At 46.1% G+C, this 16,025-nt stretch overlaps 1 long non-coding RNA gene across 1 annotated transcript in view; it reads right to left on the reverse strand.

Annotated features, from left to right (window-relative positions):
* Positions 1–4,268: 4,268 nt before the first annotated feature.
* LOC129021723 (uncharacterized) overlaps positions 4,269–16,025 on the reverse strand; it is a 60,551-nt gene continuing 48,794 nt past the window's right edge. Inside the window, exon 4 of the long non-coding RNA XR_008496133.1 lies at positions 4,269–4,852. This is a non-coding gene — a long non-coding RNA (uncharacterized LOC129021723). The remainder of the gene's footprint in view (positions 4,853–16,025) is intronic.

The raw sequence follows: 16,025 nt of genomic DNA on the forward strand, positions 1-16,025 counted from the left end.
TAAAGTCTTTGTCTAATCATTTCAATATCTAGACCCTCTTGCCATTGGCATCTGTTGTGTTTTTTACCTGAAATTGTTAAACTTTTTCTTGGTTCTTTATATGTGGAGTACTTTTTTATTGTATCCTGGCCATTGAAATATCATGGTATGAGACTCTGGGTCTCATATTTGTTTAAATCCTATATAGAATGCTGATTGTTGTTATTATTTTTAGCCAGGAAATTGACCCACTTAGTTTTGGGCTACAAGTTTTGATCCACTTTCTGTAGGCTGTAGTTTCTTTATCAGTTTAGTTTACAGAGGATTTCTGGTGCTAGTCAGATGTATTCTGCATATTTACTGTCCATTGGCCAGCCTGGGATCTTGGTGGTGGTCTGTTCTCTAGTTCAGTTCTCAAAGTCTTTGGTGTATGTTTAGGATTGGATGCATATATGCTTATTTCAGGGATAAGCCCAGGAATACATAGACTACTTTATTAGATCCCTTTCTTCAGCTGCCTTCTGAGGGTAAGTGGCAGAGAGAGAGAGAGAGAGACATACATCAGCAGGTGAGCACCCAGAGCTGACGATGCTGAGAATCCTTAGCCAGTCTAGGGGATATTGTTTGAGCCCATGGTCAATCTGTGCTTGGTCTCCAGACTTCTCAATCACTTGTGCCAATAATTTTTTTATTTCCTAAACTAGGTGAGATCAGGTCTAGTAAAAGAATTCTGAGTAATATGTATGCCTCTTGTGAGCATGGCAGCCATGGTGGTGAATGAGATTGTGGAATAAGAATGTGTCGAGAGAGAAGAAAAGAGAAGCCCGTTTTAAAAGATAGGTAGGAAGAGGAGCCTGTGGAAGAGAATGAGAGGAGTGCTTAGAGACACAGGCGAGTTCTTTGTCATGAAAGCCCCAGAAAGAGAGTGAGTCAAGAAATGGAGAGTAATTAACAGCGTAAAATACTTGTAGGGGATCAGTCAAGATAAGAACTGAGAAGGGCCCTTGGAATCTATCAACATGAGGCTGTTGACAAAACAGTTGTAGTTACCACACTAGAAGAGTCCTTTGAAATCATATCCTACACCCTCTTCTGCAGATGAGGCAAGTGAGGTAATGAGCTACTTAGTTTTCTAGCTTTGTTTTTTTAAGTGGCAGATACAGAATTACAATAAGTAGAGGTCAAGGCTCTAAGGATATTTAAAGGTCGCCTGCTCTGATTCCTTATCCAGTACTTGAGTCTCCTGTACAACAGCTCTCTGAAGCCTGTGCTTAAATGCATCTACTGGGAGAGAACTCAGTTCCCAGTTCTAATGAGAGCCCTTAGTGTCTGATTCTTTATACCTTGTTCTCTTATACCACAGGGCAGACACATGCCAGAAGATTGTCTGCATCCTGAGCTGATCCCGGTGGAAGCTGATTGGATTTGAGAACTCAGAAGATTCGGTCAGGTTTTGAGTTTTAAGAAGGCTCTTGGCCTAAATGAAACCCTCTCCTCATAACTCCGGCCACTCCCTAAATAAAGCCAGATCCTTAGGGAATTCCAGGACCAGGGTGTTCCAGGTCCAGGATAACATTTCCACATGGGTGTTCATAGGCACCTCCAGCCCAATACATGAAAAGGTGAGCGCATCACCTTCCCCTGCCAAAACCTGTTCTTATTCTTGAGACTCTGACTCCTCTACCATCCAGGTGCTCAAGACAGAACTCTGGAGGTCTCCTTGATTCTTCTCTCTCCTCTATTCCTCATTTTAAAATGAATCATTATTATTCTTCCCAGGCATCCCTGAAACTTGTCAATTTCTTCCTACTCCACCATACCTCTCAAGTACAGGCCACCATTACCTCCTGTGTGGACAATGATCAGCCTTCCAACTGGTTTCCTGCTTCTAGTGTCTTCCCATATAACCTGTTCTCCACATTGAAGCCTATCACCTCCATGCTCAAAATCATTCAGTGCCTTCCCATAGCTCTCAGGATAAAATACAGGCTCCCTAACATGGCAAGAGTTTGTCCTTAATTCTAGGGCTTCTGCCTGCTCTGTAGCCTCATCTTGTGCCTCTCTTTCTCACTCACTTTCTGCACTTCATTGACAAAGCCATGCTATTTTTCTCTTTCAGTGCTTTTCGCTATTCCCATTCTTGGAGCTCCTTTCTGTCACCTTCTCTAATACTGCTCATACATTCTTAAGATCTTTATTTGGATATCACCTTCTCAATAAAGCCTTCCTTAACTAACCCCCGCCCATCATAGGTAGGATTGTTGCCATCCCTGTCCTCTCACAGGTCCTTGGGATGCCTGTATTATGTAACTTTTACTATTCTCTGGTTATCTGCTTTGAATCTTTCTCCCCATTTGACTCTAAGGCCCAGGAGAACAGGGAATATGTCTGCCCTCCTTCTCACGGTATTTTTACTGCCTGGCACAGTGCCTAGCACACAGAGTGTGTTAAGCGTGTACAATCCTATGGTTTAATTATTTATTTAATGCTTTTGGTGTTGTTGGCACCACTTGGATGAAAAGAAGCTGGGCTCAGATGAATTAGTACACCAAAATTCTTACTGCACCTTACAGAATTCAGATAGACATCCTCTACATTCTCTGCTGTCCCAGGGAGTACTGAGTGTAACAGCTGAGATGGGAGCTATTGTGGCCTCTCCAGAAGACCAACCCTCAAAAGTGTACCCCAGGAGGTCTCATTTCAATACCAAAAACTTCTCCCTGGAATACCAGTAAGCCCTATGATGACATCAGAGCCAACCAGGTTTCTGATTAATGTGAGCTAATTACTAATAGTAAATGTGATTCCAGCGCAGACATAAAGCCTTGGTGGCCTAATCATCCATTCCCTCTTCATTCAGCAAATATTTAATGAGCACCTACTCTGTGCCATTCTCTGTGCTAGGTGCTGAAAACACAAGACAGACAGGGGTCCCTGTCTGTTAGTTAACTTGATAGTGGTCAGGTTGAGCATGGGGCAAGGGAAGGCTGTTAGTTAAATAATTACATAGTGATTGCGATTAGTACTATGATGTAAAAGTACTGGGTTCTCTAACAGCATATAAAGGGGGTCCTGACGTAGGTCTGGAGAATTGGAAAGGATTTCCCTGAAGCAGTGGCCTAGGTATACACAATTTTTTGCCAGGCCATAAAATGAGCAAGGAGTGTTCCAGGCAGAAGTAGCAGCAGAGCAAAGGGACTTGGCAATTGGGAAGGAGCATGATGCCTTTTAGTTGCTGAAGGAAAGCAAATGGCAAAGCATTTGAGAGACGAGATGGGCAGAAAGAAGCTAGGGAAGAAATCAGGCCCAGACCATGCCAGGCCTTGTAGGCCATGGTAAGAATTTATAGATTTTATCCAAGAATGATGAAAAGCTCTCACCAAGAACTGTTTGATCCTCTGAGGGAACAGGAGTAGCTGTTGTCAAGTACTTGGCATTGAATTATAATAATACCCATGCATGGTAGGTGTGGTAGTTTTCAAACTTGGCTGTAAATTGACACTCCTCCCACTTAGAGGAGTCTATGTCCCCTCCTCTTAATCTGAGTGGGCTTGTGATGGTTTTGGCCAACAGAGTGCGAAGGAAGTGACACTATGTGACTTGCAAAGCTAGGTCATAAAAGGTCATGCAACTTCTGCCTGTTCACTGGAACACTAGCTTTTAGAATCCTGCTGGAGAGGCCAAGGTAAGTCATTGTAGCTGAACCCAGCCTTTGAGGCAACCCTGCCTGGGACCACGTGAAAAAGCCTCAGGTTATTCCAACCCCTACCCATTTGAGTTTTCCCATCTGAGACCCCAGACATCATGCAGCAGACACAGCCATACCTGTTATGTCCTGTCTAAATTTCTGATCTAAGACTCTGTGAGCATAATCGAATGATTGCTTTGTTATTCCACGAAGTGTTAATGTGGTTTAATATGCAAGAATAGAGAGCTGAAAGAGTAGATATATTATTAGTATTCTCCCATCTTACAAATGAGGAAGCTGAGTTTCAGAAAGATTAAGCAACTCGATCCAGGCTTTGCAGACAGTCAATAGTAGAGCCACGATTGAATCAAGGTCTGGTTAATTGCAAAGCCTGCTCCCTTCTGATGATCCCGGGTGACTCCTACACTGAGTAAGGCTCCCTGACAAAAATCTCCCAAGCTCCCCCGTTACTGCTCTTCAATCTGGAGACCCACTTTGGTCAATCTAGATTTCAATGACTAGGATTTGATTACAGAAACAGCCTTCGTGACACATTTGATTTGCATTCTTTTCAAATAATTGAAAGACATTCACTCTGCAGTCGCTTCTTTTCTGACTTTATTTTCCCCTCCACACCCACAGGCAGGAGCCAGATATTTTTGCCAAGCCTGACAAATCTGCTCCTCTCCCCACATTGCCCCCAGTGCACCAGTGCCCACTAGTCCCCTATTAAATCCCAATCAGGGTTGTGAGAGGGCTGATTCAGCTCCCTCTCCCCACCCCCTGGGAAGAGTTAGGGATGAGCAAATCACTTACTGGAGTAATTCTGGGAGCCGAGGCAGAGCCATGGCTGGAAGCCACCCACTAACAAGAAACCCAGGACATCAATCAGCCAAACTGATTTTTCCGCTGCCGCAGCCATTTAAAGTTATCTTTGCTCGAGGCTTTGTCCAAAGTTACTCAATCAGAGGGTTCCTGGGCGATAAGTCACGGCAGCGTCACTGCACTGTCTCTGTGTCCTAGGGCTGCCTCTTTACTCACTTCTCGAGAGGGGTTGAAGTTCATTTGTCGCACTGTAAAAAGAAGAGCTCCTGCACTGCTTGCGCACATATTCTGGTTATAGCGGGAAGATGAAAAAGGATACTGAGGTCTGCTGGGATATCAATACACTTCTCATTTGACGCCCTGCGGAGGCAAGGGAAGGATGTTTTAATTCATTTTATAGCGCCCCCTGCTGGTCGCGTTGTCTAGCTGCAACAAATGCATGATTCAAGCCTTCCGGGGAGCCCCTTATAAGCCATTTGTGGGGTAGGGAGGGGAGCCATTAGCCATACAATCTCCTTTTCCATTTTACATATGGAAAAGTTGAGGCCAGAAAGAAAAACATGATTCCCTCAAGGTTGAATAGTGAGTCAGTGCTATTGTTAGAATCATCCTCTCCCAAGATGGCACCTTTTCTAGGCTCCGAGAGTGCCCAGCGCATAGTTAAGTGGCTCTGCTTGACAGCACAGCATGAAATTGGGAGGTCCTGGATTCAAACCTAAGCTCTGCCGCTTAATAGCTGTCATGAGAAGGGAGTTTTCAGAGACTCAGTTTTCTCATCTATGAAATAGGGGCAAAATAAAAATGGGCAAAATAGGATTTTGTGAAGATTCATTCATCCACACATTTATTAAAAACCTATTGAGTGTCTACTATGGGCCAGGCACCGTGCTGGGTACTTGCGGTATAATGGTGAATAGAACATTGCAGTACCTGTTTTTTGCTTTTTTGTTTGTTTTTAGGGTGGCAGTCTAATGACAGTATTAGATAACATATGCAAATACACGGCATGAATTCAACAACTGTTGAGAAGGGAAACATTTTCCCTTTGAGTCTCCACATTTTCCAAGCATCAGGAGGCTCGGGGCCTCGCCCCAGCTGTATCAGTTTAGGAATATTGATGACTCGAAGAGATTAAGTTATTTAAAGGTCAAGACCACATAAATCTCTGTATTCTTCAGTATGCCTGCCCCCAGGATGTGCTCAGTAAATATTTGTTTGGTTACATGAAAGTCCCACGTTCTGGCTTCCTCGCCTCCCCGGCGGCCAGCCAATCGCTGTCCGTGGTGCTGAAAAGCAAATTCCTGCTACCGAGCATGAGGCGGCGCAGGTGCTGAGGCAGAAAATGGAGCCCAGGGGAAGTGAATAAAGAGAGGAAGAATGAGCCAGCTTTTCACTGACTATAGTGACATCTTCATTTTGCCATCTCTTGGAATCCAAAGCTGATATTCCTTTTTCCAGATGTCCTCACTTGGCATTTCTTGCTAGCTGGAAACACTGGGCAGATAGGTGATGCAGGATGATCATCTCTACAATGGGGGTGGGGGGGGGAGGGGGTACTGGGAGTCCATAGCCCCATAAAGCCCTATTTTAAAGTGTTCTGAAAAAGTGGTGGATTCTTTCTCTAGACTCTTCCTGGGCAAGGAAAAGGCAGCAGTCATCGATGCCTTCTCCAGCTGCTTTCATCCATATCTGTCACCAAAGAATGTAGGCAGCTCTGAGTCAGAACTGGCTGTGAAAGTTCTGACTCAGATACTCAGATGTATATGGTAGAGTCATATATGTGATATATAGTAGCCCAAGAGAGATCGTTCTGGGATTAACAGGCTGAAGCTGAATGAGTGTTTCATTTTGACCCATATTTAATATGATAACATTTTTACTTTTTCATGCATTCTATAAATATTTATTGAGTGCTTCCATGGCCTGGAACTGTTATAGGAGCTACAGATATACAGTCAAATACAAGAAAGACAAGATTTCTGGCTTCCTGAAACTTACATTCTAGTGGATGAGAAAAAGAATAAACAAGTACACAAATGTGTAGCATAATTCCAAGCAAGAGGATAGATGATGATAGATAAGTGCTCTTTTAGATAAGGTAATCATTGGAGGCCTCTTTGAGGAGGTGTCCTTTGAGCACAGATGTGAATGAATTGAGAGAATAAAACATGAAAATATTAGGGGAGGGCAGCATTCTGACTAGAAGCAACAACAAGAGCAAACACCCTAACATGGGAACAAGATGGCATATCCAAGGACCAGAAAGGGAGCCAGTATGAGTGGGGACATTAGGGGACACGAAGATGAGATCCTGTAGGTCTTGAGGAGGACAAAGCAGGATGTCTGGAATATGAGAAACACAAAATGACAGTTACTGCTGCACCTGCTATCATTTATTGATCATTGAGTATGTAGTAGGCACTGTGCTAAGCATTTACATATATTAATTTCATACTTGCAACAACCCTATGAGGAAAGTGAAGTTGTTACTCCACTTCACTGATAAGAAAATTGAAGCCCAGAGAGATTAAGCAACTTGCCAAAGATCACACAGCTAGTCCAGGGCCGAGCCAGGCAGTCTGGCTCTGGAGCCCTTCATTGCTCCTAATCACTGTATTCTATTGATAAAAACATCATTACTCAGAGAGGTAAGTGAATTGCCTAGCTAGTTATACACAGCCCAGAAATGACGGATCAGACTTGAATCCTAGGATTCAGCCCTAGGGTATTTCCACTGCACCACACTGCCTCTTTCTATGGTAAAGCAGAATAAAGGAGAGAGGCTGTTCTGTGACACCACCACAGAGGCACGGAGCAATTTTAATGCTGCCAGCGAGCCCCACGGGGATTTTATTTAAATGATGATCTGCACTGTGCAGTTGTCTGATATTCCCTCCCACTTACCTTTCTCAAATGTGAAAACCATGTCACTCCATGCACCCTCCACCAGCACGTAAATGCTTTACCAAGGATGCTGAACCTTTCTGTAGGGATTTCAGGTGTTGAGAAATCTCCCTCCTTAAATACCATTGTTTCAGGGGCTTGTAAAGATGACTCAGAGAGAGAGAGAGAGAGAGAGAAGCTGCAATGGAAAATTAATGATCTTATCTGAGATGGGACCCAGGCTGAAGGCTCAGCTTTAGGCTGATAAAGGCCCTTCAGCGAGGTCTCCAAGGAGTCCTGAGTTGTCACTGACCAGTTGTTTAAAGAGAATTCAGGAGCAAGGCTCCAAGCTACTTCCATTCTCCACAACTTTTAATATTCCTGAGTGTGTCACAAAACTAGGAGGGTGTGGAGTGTGCGTGTTGAAGTATATGTATGCATGAGTGCTGCTGTTGTTTCTCTGTGTGTGTGTCTATGTGTATTTAGGTGAGGTAGTGATTCTATAAGTTTGTGTGTGAATCTGAGTACTAGTGAGGGTCTGTGTATTTGACCATGCTTATGTGTGGCCGTTCAAAACCAGGTGTATGTATAAGTGTTCGTTTGGTGTTAATCTGTGTATATTGGTCTGTGGGTACTTGTGGGTCTCTGGGTGAGATGAGGGGAGGAATCCTAGATGTTTAGTTAGAAATTGGCAAATGCAGGTAGGCTAGAATAATGGAAGCAGTTACAGTGCAGGTCTTTTTATGCTGCTACTGAGGTCGGAGAAGAAAAAGCAGTGAGGTTAAACCACATAGAAAACCTTTAAAAAGTTTTCATCTTCAATTTGGGAAGGATTGGCTACTATTAATAGTAATAGCAGTTTATAATTAACAATAGTATTGTGGAACCAGTCCCATCAGCTCCCATTTCGAGAATACCTACTGTAATCTTCATTATATTTAGTATCTGCCATTCTCATGACAGCTCTGTGCTTTTCTCCATGTCCATTTCACTGAGGAGGCAACTGGAGCTCAGGGAGGTTGAGTAACTTGCCCAGAGTCACACAGTTAGCAGGAGTGGAGCCCGGAGGAGAACTCAGGCATAATTGACACCAGAGGCTGAGTTTTTTTCCCCTCTCCAGACTGCAATTCTTCACCTACACCAGCCACCACCCCCAGCTCCAGCCAGGCCCCAGCCCTGGAACATGAAGAAGAGGATGGCAGAGCAGGCACAACACAAAGGGGAGAACAAGGTTCTAGGCCCCACTTGTCCATGGAGTTGTGTGGCCTTAAGACAATAGTCTTCCCTCTGCACCTCCATTTCCTCATCACAGAAGTGAGAATCTGGATTCACTGGTCTCCCGCTCTGACAGGGCCACAGGGAAGGGGTCCTTGTGGGTGGTCCTTATATCACCTGTGGAGTGTTGACCTGAAAAAGGGCCTCTGTGTGGAGGCAGAAGAGAAAATTCAAGATATGTGTCCACCTGGCCTAGGGCACTCACTCCTTTCCTTCCCAGTTGCAGGGGATACGCCTGCTTGGGCCTCAGCCCCCATTCCCATCCACTCCCCCTCTTCTCCTTGGTGCACTTTCCTGTATTGCAGAGATAGGAGTTGAAAACTATTTTCCCAGCCTCCCTTGCAGCTAAAGTTCTCGATGTCAATTAGGTTCTGTCAATTATCTACGCTGTGTGAGATTTTGACTCTGGAATTGAAACAGAGGCCGTCTCTCTGCTGCTGTGGCTCTTTCCTCCAGCAGGAGCCATCATGGTGGCATGGGGGTTTTTGCAGCAGCATCTCAGAGTCTGGTGGCCACCTCCATGGGTGTTGAGAGGCAGTTGTGATGACGTCATGGTGGCTCCCCAGTCCCAGCTTCCAGATCCCTGGACCCAAGTGTGACAGTAAGTTCTTGAACTCACTATTTGCAGGGGTGGTCTCCCGTTTGCCTGACTTTCTGATTGCATGGCTGGTTGGTCCGGTAGTATTCTGGGAGTCATTTACAGAGGCCCTGTTGACTCCTCCAGCACCTTCCCTCCCCTAGCACCTTTTAGAGTTCCTTATCCCCTGTGTTAAATCAACTTTTGCTTTAAAAAGCCTGGATGATTTCTTTCAGCTGCACAGAACCCTTTCTGATCACCATGGAGCTCTCCTACTCATCCTTCAAAACCCAGCCTTGGTCTCTAGCTCCAGGATGACTTCCCATATTGAACAGACTGGCTTGGGTACTTCTCCTGTATATCCACACCTCTATCTCAGCCCTGTCCAGGTGGTGCTGAAATTACTGGAAGTACTGTTTACTTCCTATCATCCTTGCCAGCTTGTGATCCCCAGAGGGCAGGAACTGGGTCATCTTAGCCATGCAGCTGAGTGTTTAGCAGAGAACCTGGCCTATAATACACACTCCAGGTGTCTTGTGGAATGAATACAGAAAAGGCCACAATTTGTCAGCTCAATAGGATTTAGGAGAAACTATAAGATTTATGACTGAGAAAAAAGCAGTTTAATCTCCTCCTTTGGCAAAAAGAAACTCACCCGGCATAAAGAGCTATTATTAGGAATGATGTACATTATGGGGCTCATGGGATGATGAGGAGCAGGTCTTAGATGAAGGGTCTCATTTCAGATCAAATACCCAGGATCTCCGGGCAGGTCTGTCCTCTTGCTGATGCCCAGGCTGCTGCTGAGGAATTAGGAGATGGTGGCTTTTGAGAGGTAGCTTGATGAGTGAAAAGAGCCCTGGCTTTTGAGGCAGACAGACCGGGGTTTATATCCTAGCTGTACCACACTCTGTGTAACCTCAGACAGGTGACTGAGCCCTCAGCTCGGTTTCCTCATCTGCAAAGGGGAGCTAATGATGTTTACCTCCTAGAGTTGTTGTGAGGGTTAAATGAGATAGTTTAGGAGATGTGCCTGGGACTTAGCAGAGACTTGATGAGTGGAGGCTGTGATTAGATTTTAGCGATGTGAGATGTAAGGTTTTTCTCTTTTGTGCAGGGGGCTAAAAATAGTTCACATTATTACCCAGTGAAGTCTAGACCAGGCATCCAATCCTGCCACTGACCTCTTGTTCGACTGGCAGCAGAGGTCAGGCGCATGTTCCAGATACGTGGTCATAAATGTGAAGCCTGTAGTCCAGACCCAGAACATAGTAGGTGCTCAGTAAACAGGTGTCCCTCCTTACCATGTGCTGGTCAAATTCTTGTTCAGGTCTTGGTCCCAGAAGGCTAGGAAGGACAGAGGAGCATCATGGGTGGATGTGACAAAGCAGAAAGGGGCACAGACTTTGGAGCTATACAGATCTTGATGTGAGTCCTGACTCTGTCCCTGTCGTGCTGTGCTACTTAGGAAGTCATTTCATCTCTCACTGTCTCAGTTTCTTCATCTGCAAAGTAGAACTTACAGTGCCTGCCTAACTGGGCTACTGAGAAGTTACTAAAGATCATGTATCCCTGTTCTTAGCATTCTGCCTGGCACAGGGTGACTCTTAGTGGATAATAGCATGTATGCATTTGCTGCTTTTGGGTTTCAGCTTGCCTCTGTGAGGTAGTAATGCAAAGCATGGCCTTTGCAGTCAGAGGAACTTGGGGTCTATTCCATTTGTGAGCTGTATGACCTCAGGCAAGTGGCCACCTCTCTGAGTTCAGTTTCTTCCTCTGGCAGATGAAGGCAAAAATAGCACCTACCTTGTTGATTTGCTATGAGGATTAAATGAGATAATAATACATAGAGACGAACTAGCAGAGTGATGGGCATCAAGTAGACGGACAATAACTATCAGCTCAGAGTGTGGAAGTTGTGCTGCCAGCTGAGGCAAAATAGGAGAGAAGGTGAAGTTTTGCCCTTTGGGAATGGGTAGTTCGGTGGATTCATAATGCTGTTGCAACCATTACCACTATCTATACCAGAACGTTTTCATCACCCCAAGCAGAAACTCCATGCCATTTAAGCAATAACTCCCCACTTCCCCCTCCGCCTAGCTCTTGGTAAACTTTACTCTGCTTTTTCTCTCTATGAATTTTCCTGTTCTACGTACCTCATAGAAGTGGAATCGTACAGTATTTGTCCTTTTGCATTTGGTTTATTTCGCTTAGCGTAATGTTTTCAAAGTTTGCCCATTCTGTAGCATGATCCAAACTTCATCCCTTTATATAACTAAATAATTATTTGTTGCATGTGCGTCTGCCACATGTTGTTTATCTATTTTGCTGTTGATGAACACTCAGATTGTTTTTAACTTTTGCTGATTGTGAATAATGCTGGTATAGGCTGGGCATGGTGATCACACTTGCAGTGCTAGCACTTTGGGAGGCTGAAGTGGGAGGATCACTTGAGGCCAGGAGTTTGGGACCAGCCTGGGCAACATAATGAGACCCTGTCCCTAAAATAAATAAATAAATAAATAAATAAATAAGCTGGCTTACAGGGAACTGTGATCACATTACTACACTCCAGCCTGGGTGATAGAGTGAAACACTGTCTCTAAATTAATGGTGGTGATGATGATGATAATGATGCTGTAAACATTGGTGTACAAGTATCTGTTTGAGTCCTTATTTTCAATTATTTTGGGTATATATGTAGGAGCAAAATTGCTGGGTCATATGGTAATTCTATGTTTAACATTTTGAGGAACCATCGAATTCTTTTTTCCATAGCACTGTACCATTTTACATTCCAGCCATAACACATGAAGTTTTCAATGTCTCCATTTCCTTGACTTTGGCTCTTTGAGGTGCATTAGGAGACCAATCTTTGTTTGGCAAACTCCTATTCATCCTTCAAAACCCACCTCAGAGTTTGCCTACTCAGGGGTCCCCAGACAGAGTACATCACTGCTGCCTCTGTATCTTGCGTTGCTTTGCTTTTGCTCCCACTCCATGGTGTTTTATGCCAACAGTAACCCTTATTGGACTGTGAGCTTGTTGAGCATAGGAATCATGTTGGATTTGAATCTGAGTCACCAGCACCAGAGCATCAAGAAATGCTCATGAGCCAGATTAAATGATTAAGTTCCCTCCAGATCTCTGAGTTCTCTGTCCACATGGAGAGCCATTGCCAACCCTTTCCAGCCTCCAAACGTGCTTCAGATAAAGTGCTATGTTGACCTGGCTCTTGGGGTCCTGTGTGGCTTCTTCTCCATTTCCCAACTTTCACTCTGTGCTCCAGCCACACTGAACCATTTGTTGTTCTCTTAGTCACTAACTCAACAAATGTGTACTGAGCACCTACAATGTGCCAGGCAAGACAAAAGGCCTACCTCCCTAGAGTTTACACTCCACCAGTGGAAACAGGCAATAATCAGATAAACCAATAAATATAGTGTATCAGGGAGGAATAAATGCTGTGGAGACTGACAGAGGTGGGTGAGGGATGGAGAGGGACAGAACACAGGGCGTGCAGAAGAGAACCTGTTTTAGGAAGTGATGTTTAAGCCCAAAGCCAGATGCAGTGATGGAAGGAATATGGGGAAAAGTGTGTTCCTCAGAGAAGGCACAGCAAGCACAAAGTCCCTGAGGCAGGAACGTGCTTGGTATGTTTGGGGAGCAGCAGGGAGGCCAGGGCAGCTGCAGGAAGCGGGGAAGACAGGAGGTCAGCAGAGAGTAGACCCTCCAAGTGAGGCATGTGGATTTCTTTCAAGTCAGATGAAAACCACTGGGGTGTTTCAAGCAGGGGTGAAGTACAATCTGAGTTGCTTTTTTTTTTGAGACAAGGTTTCACTCTTTTCATCCAGGCTGGAGAGCAATGGCATGATCTCCACTCACTGCAACCTCCACCTCCCAGGTTAAAGCGATTCTCCTGCCTTAGCCTCCCAAGTAGCTAGGATTACAGGCGCCCACCACCATGCCTGGCTAATTTTTGTATTTTTAGTAGAGACAGGATTTCACCATGTTGGCCAGACTGGTCTTGAACTCCTGACCTCAGGTGATCCACCTGCCTCGGCCTCCCAAAGTGCTGTGATTACAGGTATAAACCACAGCACCTGGCCTGAGTTGCATTTAAAAGAATCTCTCTGGCTGCTGAGGAGCGAATAGTAGGCTGGGTAAGGGCAGAGGAAGAGGCCAGCCATCTAGGAGAGAAGTGACAGCGACCAGGGGCCCAGGTGATAGAGTCAGAAGCAGTGAAGAGGAGGTGTCAGGGCAAAAGAAAGAGGAGAGTCAAAAGCGACTCCCCAACCGTCCCACTCAACTCTTCTTGCTTCTAGGCCTTTGCCTAAGCTGTTCCCTCTGCCTGAGATGCCCTTTCCTGCCCTCTGCCTGGAAAACGCCCACCTGTGCCTCAGTCTTCACCTTCACGCTCACTTTCTCCAGGAAGCCTTCTCCCAAGTCTTCAGCAGGCTGGTTGGGAGCCCCTCTTCTGTTCCCACAGTATTCCAGGTCTCCTAGCCCCTACTTGCCATACTGCTGTGAGTGGCTGTTCCTATATCTGCCCCTCAACCTGGATCATGAGGACAAAGAGGGCAAAGTTGTGTGTGGCATGTTAAGCCCTAAGGGCTCAGCACTGAGAATGGCACATTGAGATGTTTCAATATAGAAATATAGAAGAAGAGGAAGAAGAAGGAGAAGAAGAAGAGGAAGAAGAAGGAGAAGAAGAAGAGGAAGAAGAAGAAGAAGAAGAAGAAGAAGAAGAGGAAGAAGAAGAAGAAGGAGCTGCAGCAGAAGGGAAAGAAAGAGAGAGAGAGAATGAGCACAGCTCCTCACTCCCTCTTGCAGCAGCGAGGCACAAACACGACGGCTGGGGCAGTGGGAGTCTCTCACCCGCTTGCCCACCCAGCCCCAGTGTGGACATTCACGCTGGACACATGGCAGCATGAAAAATGATTTGGGAGACTTGACACTGACCAGAGGACCGGAAATTAATCCCACTGAAGTCCTCCTGAGTGATCCATGTTGCCGGCCGCCGCTTTTCCAGGCCGACGGTGAATAGAGAACACACACAGAGCTCCAAGCATGAAGCAGAGCAGGGAGGAGAATTCCAGATGCAGCGCAGCTCATGGCTGGGGCACAAGCCTGGAGTTGGATTGCCTGGGATCAGGCTGTGCTCTGCCACTTTCTAGCTGTGTGGCTTTGTGTGAGTGACTTAACTTCTCCCAGCCTCTGTTTCCTTCTCTGTAAGGTGGGGGCAGGAATTGCATCTAATGGCAGAATGGTGGGGAGAATCAGGTGTTGATTGGTGTCAAGGGTTTACAATGATGCCCGGTAGCAGACAGCCCTTCAGAAATGCTGGCTTTGTTTCTTAACTTTTCTGTCTTCCAGCCTGTGCTTCCTGAATCCTACCTAATGGAATGATTTGAGGACTGGTTGTGTTAAGTATATCCTTTTCTTTATTGTTTGCCTTTTGCCCACCTCGAGATCTGCAGTAGATACTGGTCATGCACAGAGGATGTGCAGGGAAGGGAGCATGCTAGAGCTTTGGAATGAGCCCTGACATCTGTATAAAAGCTAGCAGCATCCTCCTGTCTTCAGAAGATGGCTCAGGTGCTCAGAGAGGTGAAGTATCCATCAGTTGTCACACAGTGATGAAGCAGTGGCGTCGGGATCTAAGCCCAAGTGAGCCTGGCTGAGCCATGGTACCCACCCCCAGGGCTGCTGCCCACAGGGCCAGCACCATGATTGGTGCATCACTGAGCCCAGGAGAGAAGGTGAGCTTTATGGCAAGGTTCTCCAGGACTAAGGGGGAAGGCTGCTCCTGGCCTTCTCCTACGTGTGTGTGTGTGTGTAAAGGAGGCTGCGGAAGGAGAGGAAAAGCAAATGCAGGAACTATTTGCTCTTGAGGTGACAGTAGACTCAGGGGGTGAAGGATGTTAAACATCAATGGCTTAATGAGGATTATCCACAAGTGTCTCTACTCTCACCGCCCCGACTTCCCTCTGGTGAATAACAGTCAGGAGAGGCCCCTGTTCCTCTGCTCTTCCAGTGCTTGCTGACTTCCAGCCATGGGAGCCATTGTACTCCCTCTCTAAGAGTCTCTGTGTATTCGAAGGTTATTACCAAGAGCTTATAGAGGCAGAGGTTAGGAGGAGAAGGAGGAAATGAAAAATGAGGATAGAGAGCAGCTGGAGTGAGGCTTTGGCCTTGGGGATGAAGAAGACGCTCAGTCCTGGGCTCCCAGATTCCCAGGGTGGCAACGAATAGACTCCACTCATGTCCTCTGGCCACCATGCAAGAAGCCAGCCTGAGACGTGGCCAAGTGCTTGCTGACCCTGCGCACTGGCTATCACACACTGGGCAGGGGCTTCCACATAGGGCACCAGGAGTCGCTTGCACCCACCAGTCAGACCCCTTGTGCTGCCTCGGGAAGAGGAGACAGGGAGGAGAAGGAAAGTGAGGCTGTGGGTCCAGAGGGGAGTGTGGTGGGGCTGCAGCTTTGGGATCTGAGGGATGGGTCTCGGTTCTTCCTCCCTCCCTGGGCGGCTGGGGCCTCTCTGAACTTCTGCTGCCTTCTCCATCTGAGGATGCATTGTGAGATCCACACCACAGGTTTTCTTGTTGTGAGGATGTGATGGAATGTGGAAATGTCTGAGGCATAATAGGTGCTCAGCAAACAGCCCCTTCTACCCTCCTCCTTATGTGAGAGTTTAATGAGCCAGGTGCAGGGAGAGGAGGATGCCCAGGAGAACCTGCTGCATCAAAGCTGGAGTGATGTGGTTTATCAGGAATGATGGGAGCAGAACACTC

This window comes from Pongo pygmaeus, chromosome 21 (genome assembly GCF_028885625.2).
Source record: "Pongo pygmaeus isolate AG05252 chromosome 21, NHGRI_mPonPyg2-v2.0_pri, whole genome shotgun sequence".
Taxonomy (NCBI): domain Eukaryota; kingdom Metazoa; phylum Chordata; class Mammalia; order Primates; family Hominidae; genus Pongo; species Pongo pygmaeus.